This window comes from Apis mellifera, linkage group LG8, assembly GCF_003254395.2.
Source record: "Apis mellifera strain DH4 linkage group LG8, Amel_HAv3.1, whole genome shotgun sequence".
In the NCBI taxonomy this organism is placed as follows: Eukaryota; Metazoa; Arthropoda; class Insecta; order Hymenoptera; family Apidae; genus Apis; species Apis mellifera.
The window spans coordinates 10,006,245-10,023,417 of record NC_037645.1 but is presented as its reverse complement, the minus strand read 5'-3'; the positions used below and the strand labels follow the sequence as shown (position 1 = coordinate 10,023,417).

The 17,173-nt window shown below is 35.4% G+C and overlaps 1 protein-coding gene across 7 annotated transcripts in view; it reads right to left on the bottom strand.

Moving 5' to 3' along the window:
- LOC552709 (polypyrimidine tract-binding protein 2) overlaps positions 1–17,173 on the bottom strand; it is a 547,610-nt gene that overhangs the window by 389,591 nt on the left and 140,846 nt on the right. Inside the window, exon 1 of one of the 7 annotated variants that reach the window (XM_026442195.1) lies at positions 10,052–10,862. The exons of the other annotated variants lie outside the window; for them this stretch is intronic. The gene's annotated coding sequence lies outside the window, so the exon portion shown is untranslated. Of the gene's footprint in view, positions 1–10,051; positions 10,863–17,173 lie in introns of those variants that run through there. 7 annotated transcript variants of the gene reach the window in all.

Below are 17,173 nucleotides of genomic sequence, written 5' to 3'. Positions count from 1 at the left end.
GAGAGAAAGAAAGAGAGGAAAGAAAAATCTCGACGAGATTGTACGGCAACTAAAAAAAAAAAAAAAAAAAAAAAAAAGAAGAATTTTCAAGGAGCAACGTGTTTCGGTGTTTCGACGAGCGAAGTGAAAACCATGGAGGAACGCGCGAGAGAAGAGAGAGAGAGAAAGGACTTGACGGATTAAAGCGTGCAAGTTCCGCGACCTTGACTCGCGAGAGAAGAAGCAACTAGTGTCGCACGTGCTTCCTCGGCCAAGAAGGCCGAGCAAGACGAATGGCGACGTTCAGTGGAAAGTTTTTCTCTCTTTTCTCTCTTCCTCTCTCTCTCTCTTTCTCTTCGAAATTTGCATGACACACGATAAGAGATCTCCCTCGCGACGACAATGGGAGCACGAACGCGCGAGCAAGATATCGATTTCGCGAATTTTCGTTTGAAAAGGAGGAGAGAAAACAGCGGAAATTGTGCTGTCGTTCATCAATTGATAATTTAAAAAAAAAACGAAGGTTAGAGAGGGAAAAAAGAAAGAATAAGAAATCTTGGATTCGATGTTTAGAATTAATGATCGATTATCTTAACATTAGAAAATTAAAAACAAGTTTTCAATGTATAATGATTCGAATCATTATAGACGCGAAGGAAAATAACTTCAAACCTTGCATAAGAATAAAATAATAATAAAAGCATGACATTGTCGACACTCATTTATATATTCACAAATGTTAAAAATAATATACATACCTTTCTTTCTATTTCTAAAATCAACTCTATTAGAAATAGAAAATGTTCGATTAATTAATTAATCCTCTCCTCTTCGATATTTAACAAAATATTTACTAAAATTAAAAGAAAAGAGAGAGAGTTGAAAAAAAGAAGGGAGGAAAGGGAAAACGAAACGAAGGCGAAAATCTAAAAACCTAGTTTCCGTTTGGCTGACATCGCCGCCGCTTTCTGTCGAATCGAATCGAAACTTGATAATTCGACCGATAGCGGCAATTGCACGTCGCCGTCATTCGATGGGTCGCAATCGATACGTAACGCACGCGAGAGAGCAAGCTAAATAAAACGGGCGAAAATAGTAAACGCGCAGTAATAAATATTTGATCCGCGCCAATCGTGTTTCCAACGATCATCCGATCATCCAATTTATCGCGGCCGAAAATGGTGTTTTTTCCGAAAAATGTGATTAAATCGAACAAAGAAGGAACGGGGGATAAATTAATCCCGGGGCACGGGGGCTCGGTTGATACGGATATGCGTATTTCCATCCGTGGAAAACCGCGTCGACCGATGAACAAACCTTCCACGGTTTATTTAATTATCCCTCTCTATCCGCTGTTTCCACTGTTTTTTCGCGGGGCTTTTTTATTTTATTTTCCTCTCTTTTTTTTTTTCTTTGTAAATGGCGTGAAGTTCTCGCGGTTTGAGGATTGTTTGAAAACGATTGTTCGATAGCGTTGTTTATTATAGGAAGATGAAAAAGAGAAATATTTGTTTGATCTAATTTTAATTTATCTTCTCGAAATTGGGTCGAAATCTTTTTGAAAAAAATTCACTCTCATATAAACAAAAAGGACGAAAGGAGAAAATTCTTCCTTCCTTTATCTTGCTCCTTCTTCCTCGAATTAAATTTCCCCTCGCGAGGCGGGAAGAAAGAAATGGATAAAAATGCGCGGTAAAAATCAGGGACGAGAAGGTTCGAGGAGTTTCGAGGCGCGTCTGCGTTCCTGGTGCTGAAAAAATTCCTGGCTAAAAACCGGTTCCAGATGTGTCGCGGCACGGTGGCCAGCCAGTGGCAAAAAGGACCCTTCCAAAGGCTAAAAAGCGAGGCGAGCGGCTTCGTCGAAACAGGTGGCCCTTGCGTCATCCGAGAAAATAACTTTCCATTTCACCAGAGTGCACGCGTGATACCCGTCATCGTCGTTATAACCAAATTTCGGAGATATCGATGGCTTGACGAGGCGCCAACAAAGACAAAGGGAAAGAAATGCTTCGAATATTTCAACCCGAAATAACCGTTTAAACGAAAATTCAGAGTATCTTTTTCTTCGTATTTTAATTTTTTTGAACAATTTTATTTTCTTTTTTTTTCTTCCTTCTCTCATCGTTCTCATCATCGTTCGTTTTATTTCTTGAAAATAATTATCGAAATTCCCAATGCACGATTTTAATCCGTCAAATGATCAACACCGGTCTCTCTAAAAAGACCGCTTCTCTCAATTGCTCTCAATTGCACAAGCAGTTCTCCCGCTCTTTAATTTTTCTCCCCGCGTATTTACTCGATGTTTGTGTTTTCCTCCGTTTAATTAACTATAAATAACAGTATCGAAAAGCGAAAATTCACGTGCGAGAGGCAAAGGGGAAACTTCCTGTCTTCCCGGCTAATTGCGGGAAATATTTAAAGAAAACTTGGCGAAGAAATTTAAACGAACCTGCCATTAATATCTCTCTTTCTAAGAAACTTCATCCCTCTCGATAATTTGGAAAAATATTCTAACGACGTTGAAAGAAAATTTGTCCGGGAGAAATTACGTATTTTTGCGAAATATTTTCGATCGTGAAATATTTTTCTCCGCTTATCTTTCTTGATTATTATACCGGGTGTTAATATATTCGCGACACAGAAAAATATTAATACATGGAAGAATGTTATTTATCGTTGCTACAAACAATTTAAATTTCCATAAAATGGAAAAGAAAGAAAAAGATGATTTTATCTAAGTCTGTTTAAATTAATAAAATCTCAAAAATAAAATCCATATTTTATTTTTACCTCCATCTCTAAAATTACCACGAATATAAATTAATTTTTCGAAGCTTGGCCAATCCATAAAACGTCCATAAGAGCATAACGAAAGCAAGCATTTGAAAATGGATCCTATAATTTTCTCCTTTCGACTTTAACTTTTCTTTAAAATCGCAAATAAAATTTGTCTGAAAATGTTTTGCACGTGTTATTACGTATAATTCCGAGACGGCCATACGCAAGTAGAGAGAAGGGTATATAACCCGGGGAAGACGGTCGTTTCTTATCCCCGAAGAGGTCTGTGTTACGTACAAAGAGTTTCTTTGCCTCTATAACGCAACGTACGAGCGAGCGTGTTTAGCTCGCAGGAAGGTACGCTCTGATTGCCGGTTTAAAGCCGGTTTCTATTGACAATAGCATCGTTCTTAGCGGGTCCCTCGTATCCTCCTCCTCCTCCTCCTCCTCCTCGTGGCGGGGGAAATTTCAGCCTCGGCTGAACAACAGGCGCCGCTTTAATTTTCGACGCAACACGAAAACTCGCGAAAACGACTTCGACTTCGACCAAAATGAAAATCACGAACAATGGAATGGTTATCGGTATTTAATCGAGTCTCGATCCTTCGAGCAACAGAGAAAATATATATATATATAATTTATATACGTATTTAGATTCGATTCAAATTTCGATCGATTTATAATAATAGAATTTAAGTATATAAATTTGACAAAAGAAGAAGAGAAAAGGAAAGGTTATCCGTGTTTTAATTCAGATTTCTTTAAAATTCGCTCAATAAATAATTTATATATATATTTAAATTCGTCAAATTTCGATTTATAATAATAAAATTTAAATTTGAAGAAAATATATAAATTATAAATAATAAATATATAAATTTGACAAAAGAAGAAGAGAAAAAGAAATATTAACCGTGTTTTAATTTAGATTTCTTTAAATTTCGTTCGATAGATCGTTTAATAAATATATCCGATAAATAATTTATATATATATATATATATATATATATATATATATATATATATATTCGATTCAAATTTCAATCGATTTATAATAATAAAATTTAAATATATAAATTTGACAAAAGAAAAAGAGAGAAAAGGAAAGGTTATCCGTGTTTTAATTCAGATTTCTTTAAATTTCGCTTGATCGATTTAACAAATACATATCAAATAAATAATTTATATATATTTAGATTAGATATTATTATATAGATTATATATATTTATATTAAAATATATTTATATATATTTAGATTCGATTCAAATTCCAATCGATTTATAATAAAATTTAAGTATATAAATTTGACAAAAGAAAAAGAGAAAAGAAAAGGTTATCCGTGTTTTAATTCAGATTTCTTTAAATTTCGCTCGATCGATCGTTTAAAATTGTTAAAATACATCCGATAAATAATTTATATATATATTTAAATTTGTCAAATTTCGATTTATAGTAATAAAATTATTATAGATACATTATTATAGATGCTATATACATTTAAGTATATAAATTTGACAAAAGAAGGAGAGAAAGATGTTTCAATTCAGATTTTTTTAAATTTCGCTCGATCGATCGTTTAACAAATACATCCGATAAATAATTTATATATATATTTAGATTCGATTCAAATTTCAATCGATTTATAATAATAATAAAATTTAAGTATATAAACTTGAAATTAAATATATAAATTAAGTATATATAAATTTAAAAGAAGGAGAGAAAAGGAAAAGGTTATCCGTGTTTTAATTCAGATTTCTTTAAATTTCGCTCGATCGATCGTTTAACAAATACATCCGATGATAACCTTTCCCAAAATTCCTTTGAAACGAGGGAGAACGTTCGTGATGAAAGAAAAAAAGGGGAGGGAGGGAACCAATGGAATCAAGAAATTTTCGTTAAAACCCAAAAAAAAAAAAAAAAAAAAAATACTTTACCAAACTTTATCATTACCATCAAAGAAAACTTTCCGCAAATCCAAATTCCAATTGCGTAAAAGAAATAAACAAGTCTAAAATTACCCTTGCTCCCCGGCTACCGACCAACCGACACTTCCTTCCTTCCTTCCTTCCTTCCTTCCTTTCGACCAACAACTCTCTCCAAACAGCACGCAGCGAGTTCGAGAAACGGCGGTGGAAAAAAATCCATAAAGGAAAGCGATGTCGTTGAGCAAAATCGCGAAGCTTCGTAGTTCCAAATATATATAGATATAGACGAGGAGTTAGTTTACGCTCGAAGCCAGGGTTAACGAAATAAAGAGACACGATACGTGCCGATCCACCGATGTTATATTCCCTTTGCAACGAGCGGAATGATTCATAGGGGAGGCTCGCCCGATTCTCACGATCCTGAGGAGGAGGAAAGAGAGAGAGAGAGAGAGAGAGAGAGTTAATGAGAGTGTGCACAGGTCGGACAGGTGTTGCGGGTAAATTGATGGAAGCGATCCTGCGTTCGTTGTTTCTCAGAAACGCGCGGGAATCTACGAAATAATACGTGAGTTATTTTGAAGGGAAGAAGGAAATTTTGTTCTGGAAATTTTGAGAAATTTTGGAAAGTTTGAGAAAAAGAAGGTTGGAGATTTTTGAGGAAATTTCGAGAGAATTTATTTAAGAAGGTATATTTTATATAGGAAAATGGTCGGTTTGAGAATTAATTTTGGAAAGTTTTGGAAATTGTAACTTGGCAAGGTGTTTGGGATTTTTCTTCCCGTCCCTGATTTTTATTTGGGGAAGAAGAGATTGGACGAGTCGGTTCGAGAATCGGGAAAATTAATTTGAATGAAAATTTTGAAAGTATTTATTCGGAGAAGAAAATTAGAAAGAAAACTTATTTGGAAATTTTTGAATTAAGAAAAGGAGAAGGTTTGGAAATATTTGTGATTGAAAACTAATTTGAAAATTTTAGAATTTGAAAAAAAGAAGAAAATTTACTTGGAATTATTATTTTCTAGAATGGATGCCCGCTTTAAAAATATTGGAACATGGTATTGGAATCGTTTGAGGGAGGGGAAAAAAATTAAATAAAGCGTAATCCATATTCGTTTATGAAAAAATAATTTGTTAATTCAAGTATAAACGCGCTCGCGAAATATAACGATATTTTCGCACTCGCCACTATGCAATTAACACATGAAATTTTGTCGAGCTCGTACATATTTTACGTCCAATTTCATACAATTCCAAAACTGTATCAAAATTAGAAATTCATTTCAAACGCCCGTGAAATAACTGAAATATCCACCGTGTTACACGTGCTAATGGAATGGTCGTGATCGCAACTGTTAAATTCAGTCGAATTTACGAATTTTTAACCAAATTTCCGATTAAATATCAAAAAATGTGTATGAAAAAAGAAAGAAAAAGAATCGAATTCACGTTTAATCAATATTTTTTTTTTTTTCCTACGTCGAATTAACATTCGAGCTTTAAATTAGATATCCAATTAAAAAAATATATCCCAATTTAATATATATTGCCACACGAATTAAATCTACATCGATCGATCTTCTCTTCGAGCCGAGTTTCGAGTTTCATCGAGGCGCAAAACTTGCCAAGTTCCAACACGTATTAATACAATTTATACTCAAGTTTGCCTCGACTTTGTTAGCTGGAACAGTTTTAATTATTTATAACATTATCCTAAATTTCAGACGAACCTGATTCTAGTCTAGAATTTTATTCTCTTTTCTGAACCATCAACTACTGATTCTTTTATTAAGTTCGCCAGGTAAAACTGGAAAGAGAGATGTTGAAAATTTTACGTAATTATATGGATTCGAGATAAGAGAGATAGAAAAATTGTTGTTGCGATTTTTTTCTCTCAAATGTATTTCATATTTAATTTTTTAAAACGTGTATAATTTTTCACCATTTCTATCTTCTTCTTAAACGATTAAATAATTATTGTTAAGAGTGAAATATTATACGTGTCGAAAATTATAGACTTGCTTTTATTAATTTTCAATAAAATGTATCGAATATGATTGGATATTATAATTTCAATATCCAAAAAAAAAATAAATTATAAATATCAATTCTCATAAAACTATCTCTTTAAACTATCGCTTTCATGTGAAACGAATATGTTCACTCCACAGCTAGAAATTGGAGATTTTATTTTGCCGAAGAAATGTTGGTCACGCTTTCGTCTGTGAACGCTGAAATTAAATATAAGACTTTCGACGTAAAATAAATATGTGTCTCAAGTGATTCAGTCAAATATACTTATAGGTTCAATACATAGTGTAAATAAATTAAAATAAATTTAGAGGATAAAAGATTATTTTAGAATGGTAATCCCTGGAAAAAACATTCGTATTCGTGAATGTATATATTTGCATATGGACAAAACCACTAATAGATATATACAATGTAAATATATACGTTTTTTTTTTTTACGTCATTAAATTTTGTTCATGCCAAACGATGCTTTTACTGCTTTCTTCTTCTTCTACTGAATTAATAGAGAAAAAAGAAAAAAAAATTTCTACACGAAAGCAAAATAATAATGATGTAAGACTTTACATCCAAAATAGAATTCTTACCAGCAATTTCTTTATTATTCCTTTCTATAAATTTTCTGCAAAAACACGCACTACATCCACTAACGTGGCCTCTATGCGTTTCAAGCATCTAATAATAAAACTTGTGATGTACCCTTGCAGACAAATCTATTTTTTTTCTTCTTTTCAGTAGCACGATATATTGATTAAAATAAATAATAATCTCTTTAACTAAGAAACTAATAAAAAATCCGTTTATCATTATTTTTATAACAGATCGATGTATCATTTTTTTCATCGAACGAAAAACATTTCGACATTCGAGCACATTCAAATAATTCCAAACGCTGTGTTCGATTGATGAAAATCCAAAAGATTACTATTATTCGCCTTTGAATATCATAAATATATGTAAAAAAATTTTTTCAAAAAAATTCAGAAAAGAAAATATAAATTTCAACAACAATTCCATTATAATAGATCTTAAACCTTCCATCATTTTTCTTTACAATCTCACGAAAAAAAAAAAGGAATCATAAAAAGAAAAAAAAAATACCCCCTATATAATGTACACAAAAGGAGAGGTTCCAACACGGCAAACATAATCCCGTAAAAGTCCCACGTACCGAACACCCCTCCACTCCAAGAAGCAACTTCCAGTTCCCTAGTTCCAAACAACCCTAAGTCCTCGAATCTCTCTCTCTCTCTCTCTCTCTCTCTCTCCTCCAGGTCAGCCAAGCAGGCTGCTGCCGCCGTGAAAATATCTCGGCCGAGTCTCAGATCGATACTTTTTCAACCGAACATATTGGCGAGGCACCACGTGCGAGGCTATTGGCTCCACGCGAGAAGAAGAAGAGGTCGTCGCACAGTGGTGTTCCTTCTTCTGGAAAAAGGTGGTCAAGATATTCATTTTTCCCTAAAAAAAATTCTAATATTTTCTCACGCGCCAAACTCGAATATCTAATCGTCAAAAAATTCGCGAAATTCAAAATAGAGAATTTTCTATCACAAACGTCGCTTTTATGCTAATTTTTTATGAAAATTCATGATTTTTCTAATTTAAATGATGAATTAAATATGATCCGTGAGGTACGGTCCCAGCAAAAATCTGCCGGTTAGTTTAAAAAATTGCAAAAATTTTGGGAATTTTATCGAAAAAAAGATTAAATTATTATGCCTGATATTTGTCATGTACTATGACCACAGACTATACTGCCCTTTATAGTCGACGAGTACCATTATTCCGCCCACTGCGAGATATCGCGGATATCGCGGCCTAACAACGATTTAATGGGTCAAAACAGAGACGATCGTTCCGGCAATTCCCGAGATAATTCGCTCTAATTAACGTCGATATCGCGACCGATCGAATGGGCTAATGGACCGATGAAATTTCTGAATGAACGGACAGAGAAAGGAAATTGTGCGAAAGTATGGACTGGAATTGCATATCTGAAGAATCTTTAGTCCCGTTTAAGTCGTTGAGATTGTAAAACGTACGTGAAATTTGATTCCTTGGACTGGCTGTAGCTGTTGAAATAATATATAAATAAGATTTGTTAATTGGATATCTAACGCAGCAGTCGAAAGAGTGCATAATAGTGCTGACATAAGTTGTTCGAATAATAATATAAATATTTGAATTCTACATATAACGTGATAACAAAGAGAAAAGTTTCGAATAAATAAATTAACGTATAAATATTTGGAAATATTTTGTTTCGATAAAACGAGGAAAAATTTGCAATTTGCTATTTTATACTATATTATATTCACAGCCATTTCATAACAAAAATTTATCGGAATTACTAATTTGTCTTGTGTGACGTAAAAAATATATGTACTTAAGATAACAACAACATTAGTAATTCTAATTGTATAGATAATAACGATATAGTATATTTACATTCTCGAACAATATATATATATATATATCAATTTTTATTTCGATCAACCTTCGATAAAAAGAAAATTAAATATTATATAAAAATAATTAATGATATTGAATCTTCGATTCAACGATTTTACATTCAACATTAAATTACATCAGAAGTTACGCTTCCAACAAAATATCCGCTTTCTAAGCGCCATTCTTACGCAAACAAACGCAACAATAGAAATCCTTTGTATGGATGGCAACGTCGCGATAATAATAAAATTCAAACATGTGGAAAAAGATGTCTACCTTTGAATAAAATTCATCCATAAGTTCTGAAAAAGAAATGAAATCTGGATGGAAAAATACAGGAAGAACAAACGAATTCGCAAAACTCGTTTCCATACAACCGATGCCATGAAACGTCGAAAAGGTTTTGGCGCGTAATGGAATGCGCGTGTCTACCATGAATCTCGGCGCGCAACGTAAACAGAGACTCGCACAAATATTTTGATTTCGCGGTTCGACACCAGTTATCGTGACCTAGACATCTGCGATCATATACGAATATTACGATACGAATAATAATTTGAAATAAATTTTCTTGAAATTTACGAGAGAGAGAGAGAGAGAATATACGAAGGTTTATCGAATACGAAGCGAAGCGACAATAAAAGTTACGATAAAAGGAGAAGGCATTTCAAGTTTGAACGGAGCATCGGGTGAACAGTCTTTGGACATGCGCCCTTGAATCTCGCGACCGACCGGTGGGGTATGTACACATTGACTCTGGAGCACGCGCGCACGAGGAAACGTCGCCTCGGCTCCGATCGGCCGAAAGCACCTTTATTCGTCGCGTAGGGGCGCAGCATGCGTCTACGACAACCGGCTTTGATAACAAACATTGCATACTAACCGTGGGAACGGTAGGACGGTGGTCCACAGGCGAAGGAAGATCGTATCCAAGAGAAAAAAAAACGTAGTGCTCCCTGAGAATGATCGGCGACGTTGTAATTATCGTACACACACACGTGAATATCCTTGGCACAAAGCACACAAACGAGAGGCACAGGTTAGAATATATATTTCCTTATCTCTTTTGTTTCACGATCCGTTGCGACGCCCGCGAATATTATATATATATATATATACCGGCAATCGGTGATGGCGTGTCACTTGGAAAAACAGAGATCGATGATTTCCGCGCACGCACTACGCGGCAAGTGAAGTGAACGAACGCGCGAACGCCGCGTGAATATCGAATCGAAGACAACGTCACACGGATGAGAGCAGGATAGGACGCAGCCGCTGCTTCGGTTCGGTTGTCACAGAGAGAGCGGTTCGCGAAAACGCTTTTAGAGGTTAGGAGATGGCGCGTCGCGAATCGGTCTGCGGATCACGCGTCTGCCGGCAGCTTCGACAACTTCCGGCGAGATCGAGCCTCTTTCTTCCGGTTCACCCGCGTGACGCTTAAAAAAAAAATGCCGTGACGAGCGACGTCAGCCGTTTCACACTGAGCTCGTGTTACACACTGGAAACTAGCAAGCCGGGCACGAGCGCACACGCCGCGCGAATCCGCGTACCACACGTAAAAACAAATGACAAGCGACAGACGAAGAAGAAATAGCAAGAGGTAGGAAACAAAAAAAAAAGCTGCGATAACGCGGAAAACTAGTTGCGAGGATGAAACGTCGCGCGAACACGAAAACTGCGCGTAATAGATCCGGCTAAGAGTTGTAGGCACGCCACGAGTAGAGGTAGGCGACGCTAAAACTTCGCCACGAGTCATGGCACGCCACGAGAGGAGCCGTGGGAAGAGGGGGGTAGAGCGAGACGACGAATCTAGAGGGGGAAGGAGAAGGTAGACGAGGGAACCGAAGGGAGGACGATGCCGACCACTCGACTCTTGGCTGCACGAGGGTATAGAGAGGTCAGGGGGGAGAATATGTCGACTCGCCGGAGGGACGTGGGGTGATTGAAGCGACTAGGTTGGAGGGGAGAAGCCGGGTAGGGGCGGTAGAGGATCGAGGGAGGGGAAACTCGCAGCCGGCAACAGCCGACTCCGATTCGACTCAACTCCGTTCTTCTTCTTCTCGTTCTTTCTCGCTCTGGCACCCTTTCTCCGTCTCTCGCCAACGTACCGCGTGTATTGGTGTATCGGCACATGATTCAAACCTCTCCGTGCACTCTTCGCATACACCGACGCACGTATTATACAGGGTGGTGTCTTTTGATTCGGAGAAGAGAACTCGAAGACTAAGGTAACGTAGTTTCGCATACGGGGAATTGAATGTTATATACGCAAGGTATTATTCGATTATTGTTGTCTGATTAGTGGGAGCCGGCGCCCGGTTACCAAGAGGCGACGTGACGCCCCAACCTGTGACTTTGGCTATGGATTTCTGCTGTGGTTACTCCATACTCCAATTTCACGATCATTTTGCGACAGTGCGGCATACTCGTAAAAATCGATATGCATACATATTGTATGTATACATATTACCGTGTATTGAAATTACAGTTTAATGTATCTTTTGTTACTTCCATGACGAATTCAATGCAATTTTTTTTTTTTTATGATAACGAATTATTTATTAGTTTTATATAACAATGAATTATTTATAATATATACGACCATTTAATTCATAATCCTTCGCCACGTTTCTATAAATAATAGCAATAGGGATACGTGTCTATATTATATTTTGTAACTACATACATACACCATCAGATGAAGGACGACAATAATTTTTTATTAAATCTGGACTACACGACCAAGTAAACCAAACAAAAGAAAACCAAAATAATTCCTGGAAATTTCGCTATTTGAATAACTGTTTATATATTGCGAAGCCAACGATCCGACTAATCCGTACGCAAATACGATGTACAAACTCGTGTAGAGGAGTGAATCCGTTTCCGTTCGAAGACACCCGATGTATGCACGTGCACACGCTCGCATAGGCGAAAAGAATACGTGGCTGGGCAAGGTGAGGAACCGAGAGGGCACGACGAGGGCCCTGAGACAGAGCGGTGCGAGCGACAAGGATGGGATGACGCCTATGAAAAAGGACAAGGGGCGCGGTGGGAGGATCGGGGGGGACTAGCGGGAGGGAAACGAACGGGAGACCTTGCACAGCGTGGCTCGGAGCCGCGTAGAAAACGCCGCTTTGTGTTAGGGTAGCCTGTGCATAAGAGAGGAAGTACAGGTTTAAAGGAAAAGAAGGCCCTCGTGCGTCTCCGCTGGCGGCGATTCGCGTGCGTAAAGGCCTGTTCACACGGCAATTCTCTCTCCGTTCTCGCTCTCTGGAATATCCACTTCAATTGGGCTGAGCCGTGATATTCCGCGCCCGTTCTTTTCTCATCGTGTCGGAACTCATCGTTTCTCACGGAATTGTGGAGGTGACTGACTAACGACGAACAAATTGGCGCGGGAAAGAAATGTTTTCGAAAGGAATTCATCTTCAAAGTTTCAAATTTTCTTTTCGTTTCTTAATTTTATATATTTGAAAAGATGAAAATTATATTGAAAATTATTATATATATCTATATACATCGATGCGAATATTTTTCATATTTCCAATTGTTATAATATTCGAATGATTAAAATTTATATATATATATATATAAAAAAAAAAACAGTTTCTATTTAAATTTGAGTGAAAAATATTTGAAGAAATTCATTGATTAGAAAATTAAACGATTGTTACGTAAAAAAATCCGATAGTTTTATTTTTAAAGAATTTGCGAAAAAAATCGCGCAAATCGAGTGTTATTTATAAATTGAATATACACGTTTCGAATATTTTTTGCGAGGCCAATTTTTTCCCATGCATATTTGAAAGCAACCCGCGCTACGCGGAATGTCGATCGAGTTCGCTGAATACCTCGCAAAAACATTGCGAGAAATCAAATCTTTGACCTTCGATTATAAATAACTTAGAAACAAATAGAGTATGAGCACACGGATAAAAATTTATAGAATAATTTATTTACAAATATACGCGCGTAGAATAAATTTTAAAAATAAAACAATTTTTTTACATTAATTTAAAATATCTTTTTCCAATAATATAATAGTTTCGATTTATTCTTATTAATATAATTTATAGAAATATATATTTATATATTAAATATATATATATATTTAGAAAGTTAATATATTATAATTTACGTACAAATAACTGCAACATCTGGTCATAAACAATGCTATGCGATTTACGTATAACGTTATATTACCTTGCAAGAGATGATACCGAATCGTTTATATAAGTCCCAACCCTTGCCGACAGATGGTAACGGTGTAAACGAGGCTTAAGCCGCGAAACGAAAAAAGTAGCGACGCGTTACGGGGCACCGCGTAAGAAAACTGCATCGAACGATATAAAATAAAAGACTGGAACCACTGTCCCTGACGTTTCTTGGAATCCTCGAACAGGCTCTTCCTGTCGCGGGACGTTGAACACGCGATCTATCGACCGATTAATATACTCGAAAATATACTCCATTCGTTAGAATTGTGCGACGTGGGTTATATAAAACTCACCGTGCGATACACCAATGTTACGTAAGATCGAACGCAAAATAGTATTCTCTCGCTCGACGATAACCCATATATAAACATTCGAATTACGTAAAAAAAATACAACCTTTTGTTTAATAACAATAAATTTATGTAACTGGGAATATATATAAAGTTTACGATGTTGAGAAGGGAAGGAGATGCGAGACAAAGAAGTTTCGCGAAGAGGGCGCGTCGATCGACGGTTACAGCCCTGCCAAACGTGCCTGCATGGGAACGTACCCATAGGATCCTGCCTGTCCACCGCGTGCACAAAGGACGAGCCACCTTTTACATGTAAACTCGTGCCAAGGGGGATCGTATTTGCGCGCACACCATCCAACAGGTTTCTCGATGTCCTCTTGCGCGTGATTGTCTTCGAAACGTTCTAAATTAGGAGAAGTGTACGAGGTAATTTGTAAAAAAGGAAGGACAGAGTTGAGAGTATATATATATATATATGTAATAGATATTGAAGATTTTAAAAATAATATCATAAATATATGTATATATCATTTTGTAATATGGAAATATAATTTTGTAAATTGGTAATTTTTTTCTTGTAGATATACATATGTAGAATTTCTATTAGATTTTATTAATTCGTGAAATATTACACGCGAAGAATAAATAATCATAAAATGATAAATATTTAATTGAAAATAAAATAAACGTAAAATATCGATCGAATAAACGATTTAATTTTTGAAGTTGAAATTGAGATTTTAATATCTCAATTTTTACGGATTACGTAAAAAATGTAAAGTATCGGTAGAGATTATTACACAATATTAATAATTTCCCGATTAAATTGCATTAACGCATTAATTGATTGCAAATATAAATTACAATTTAATCACAAATTAAAAAAACATCGAGTTTTCAATATTTTTTCAGATCGGGTTGATACGTTAAAATTTTTAAATTCAAAAATTTTAATCGAACAATATCTATCATGCTAAATAATAAAATTTCCACGAGATACAAATTAAATTCGTCGAACATTTATTTCCAAATTAATAATAATCCGAACGTCTGCAAATATTTATATACGAAACCGATATTTTAAATATAATAATTCTCTATAACTAATAAAGCAAAAATAGCTATTCCCTACTCTCGCCTCAAGGTTTCTCTCGCCCAAATTTTTGATCCCTGAAATTCTCCGTTGCGGAACAAACAATTCTGAAATAGTATATTCACAAACGTGTGCACGACGTCGTCGTAATAGCGTTACGTTAATTTAACGATCAACACCAACGATGGAGAAAAGTTTAATTAAGCTGGAATCCCAGCGTGCCTCGTGCCAGCCTTTAATTACCGATAAATTGGTAACATTATTACCAGGGAGCAACCGGTCGATTGCTTCTTTTTTTTTTTTTTTTTTTTCCATCATTGATATCACGAAACGCGGCGGATAATTCGTTTATGGGACGAAAGAATCGGGCGAACTCGGGTCTTTTTACGCCCAACGAGGACACGAATAATGCGCACACCGATGAATTATCATTTCATGCTGGACGTGTTCCAAAACGCGCGTTACCGATCCGACGCTACCATTATGTCGCGCGACCACCACAAAGCGTTGCTTCATTCACGATCAGACGGTTCATTGAGATCTTAACGCTGCTAAAACTCTGCAAATGGATTCATTTCCATAAGACGTTTCTATTTCGAAAAGGAATAAGACGCAGTTCAGAAACATTTCTACACAGATAATCATTGCTCTTTTCTTCATTTTAATTCGAAATTGTTCTAATTGAATTTGATTATTGGATTTATTCGCGTATATCTATGTTGTTAATCTGATGGTATCTTTTATTTTTATTTCTCGAATTTTTAAGAAAGAAGAAGAATTGAATGTATCTAAATTTATTTATAAATCACTTGCAATATTATCGAATTTTTGAGCGAAAGAAAAAAAATGAATATTTGATAAATAGGTGTGTAATGAATAATTATTTTGCAATATGGAATTTTGTAATTTAATTCGCTTAATTGAATGTATATTTTATAATTATTACGTGTCCAACGTGTGCATTACCAAATTTAAACGAATTTGCATAGATTCATAACACTTGATTACCGAATATTATTATTATTATTATTATTATTATACATACATACATATATACATACATATTTCAAAAAATAAATTTTCAATGCGATCGATACGAATAAAATATTCAAAATATTCAAAATAGGAATGTAAACAGAAAATTGATCATGTCGAAACAACATTCAAAATTATTATGCATACGCAACGAAGACACTTTGCTAAACGATATTTACATATATTATTTATTTTCAATTCGTATTTATTTTCACACGAATAAGATCTAGATCTTTTTTTTATTGTATAAAAATATAGCTCGAGATTATTAAACGAATATCTTCTTTTATTCTTTCCAAGGACACAAATTTTGATTCACGCACAATTTTTATTCCTCGAAAGTAAGAGAGAAATAAAATTATGCTGTCAAAAAAGAAGACAAAAGGTTAGGTGGAACGTGACAGGAAATAAAATTAAGGAAAACTGGTATTCCAGAAAAGACTTATTTAAAAGTTGAGAAATGCGCTCGTTTTCCACGTTTCAATAAACTTGGCCAATCGATTAAAAACTCTTCCAAAAAATTTAAATGTATTTTTATCCAACTAAAAGGAATTTCCAAATCGATCGTCGAATCTTTCGTCGTTTAACGGAACAATATACTTATATTTTAGATTTATATATACGTTGATTCGATATCAAATCGTTATCAGTATATTTATCAGATTAGAAAGATAAATCCAGGGTAAATAAAATAAACAAAACGGGGTCGCAGCTTCTTCGTCCACGGTTTTTCCGGACAAAGGCTTTTTTTTTTCCGGAGGAGAGGCCATATCTCAACTCGTGGAAACGTTAAACGCCGCTTTCAACGCGCGAATTAAGATTTATAGCGCGTTTGACCAGAAAGCCTTCCCAGCCTGCAAAGTCGCGCAGACGAAGACTTATGAGCTTTAAGCTCAGCAACATCGACCAACCCCCTTCTCCCAAGACTGAGAAAAGACTCAATAAGACTCGTTTTGGATCGAAATGAGTTTTTCTTTCAAAGGATTTTTCAGTTTCATAATTCAGGGCAGAGTTTACACGATGACGATTCGCGGAAAGAAATTCTCTCATCGACTTTGATTCTTTTGTTAGATGCTTTCAAGATTTCTTTTTTTTTTTAATTATTATTACGTTTTAAAAATGAAAATGGTTGAAAGAATTTCGTTGTAAATTTTCTGAGGAAAAAAATGGTTATTATTACAAATTGGTTATTATTTAACAATTTAACGCGAGTTGGAACGCCCTCTACGATGATTTCCATTGTGAAATCTCGTTTGAATGAAGTTATCGATCGAGCAATCGTGCGTAGCAATCATGTTCCTGAACCAGACTTGAAATTCAGGTTCACGGTTGTTTGATCGAGTTTGCCGAGAGAGTGGAGGAAT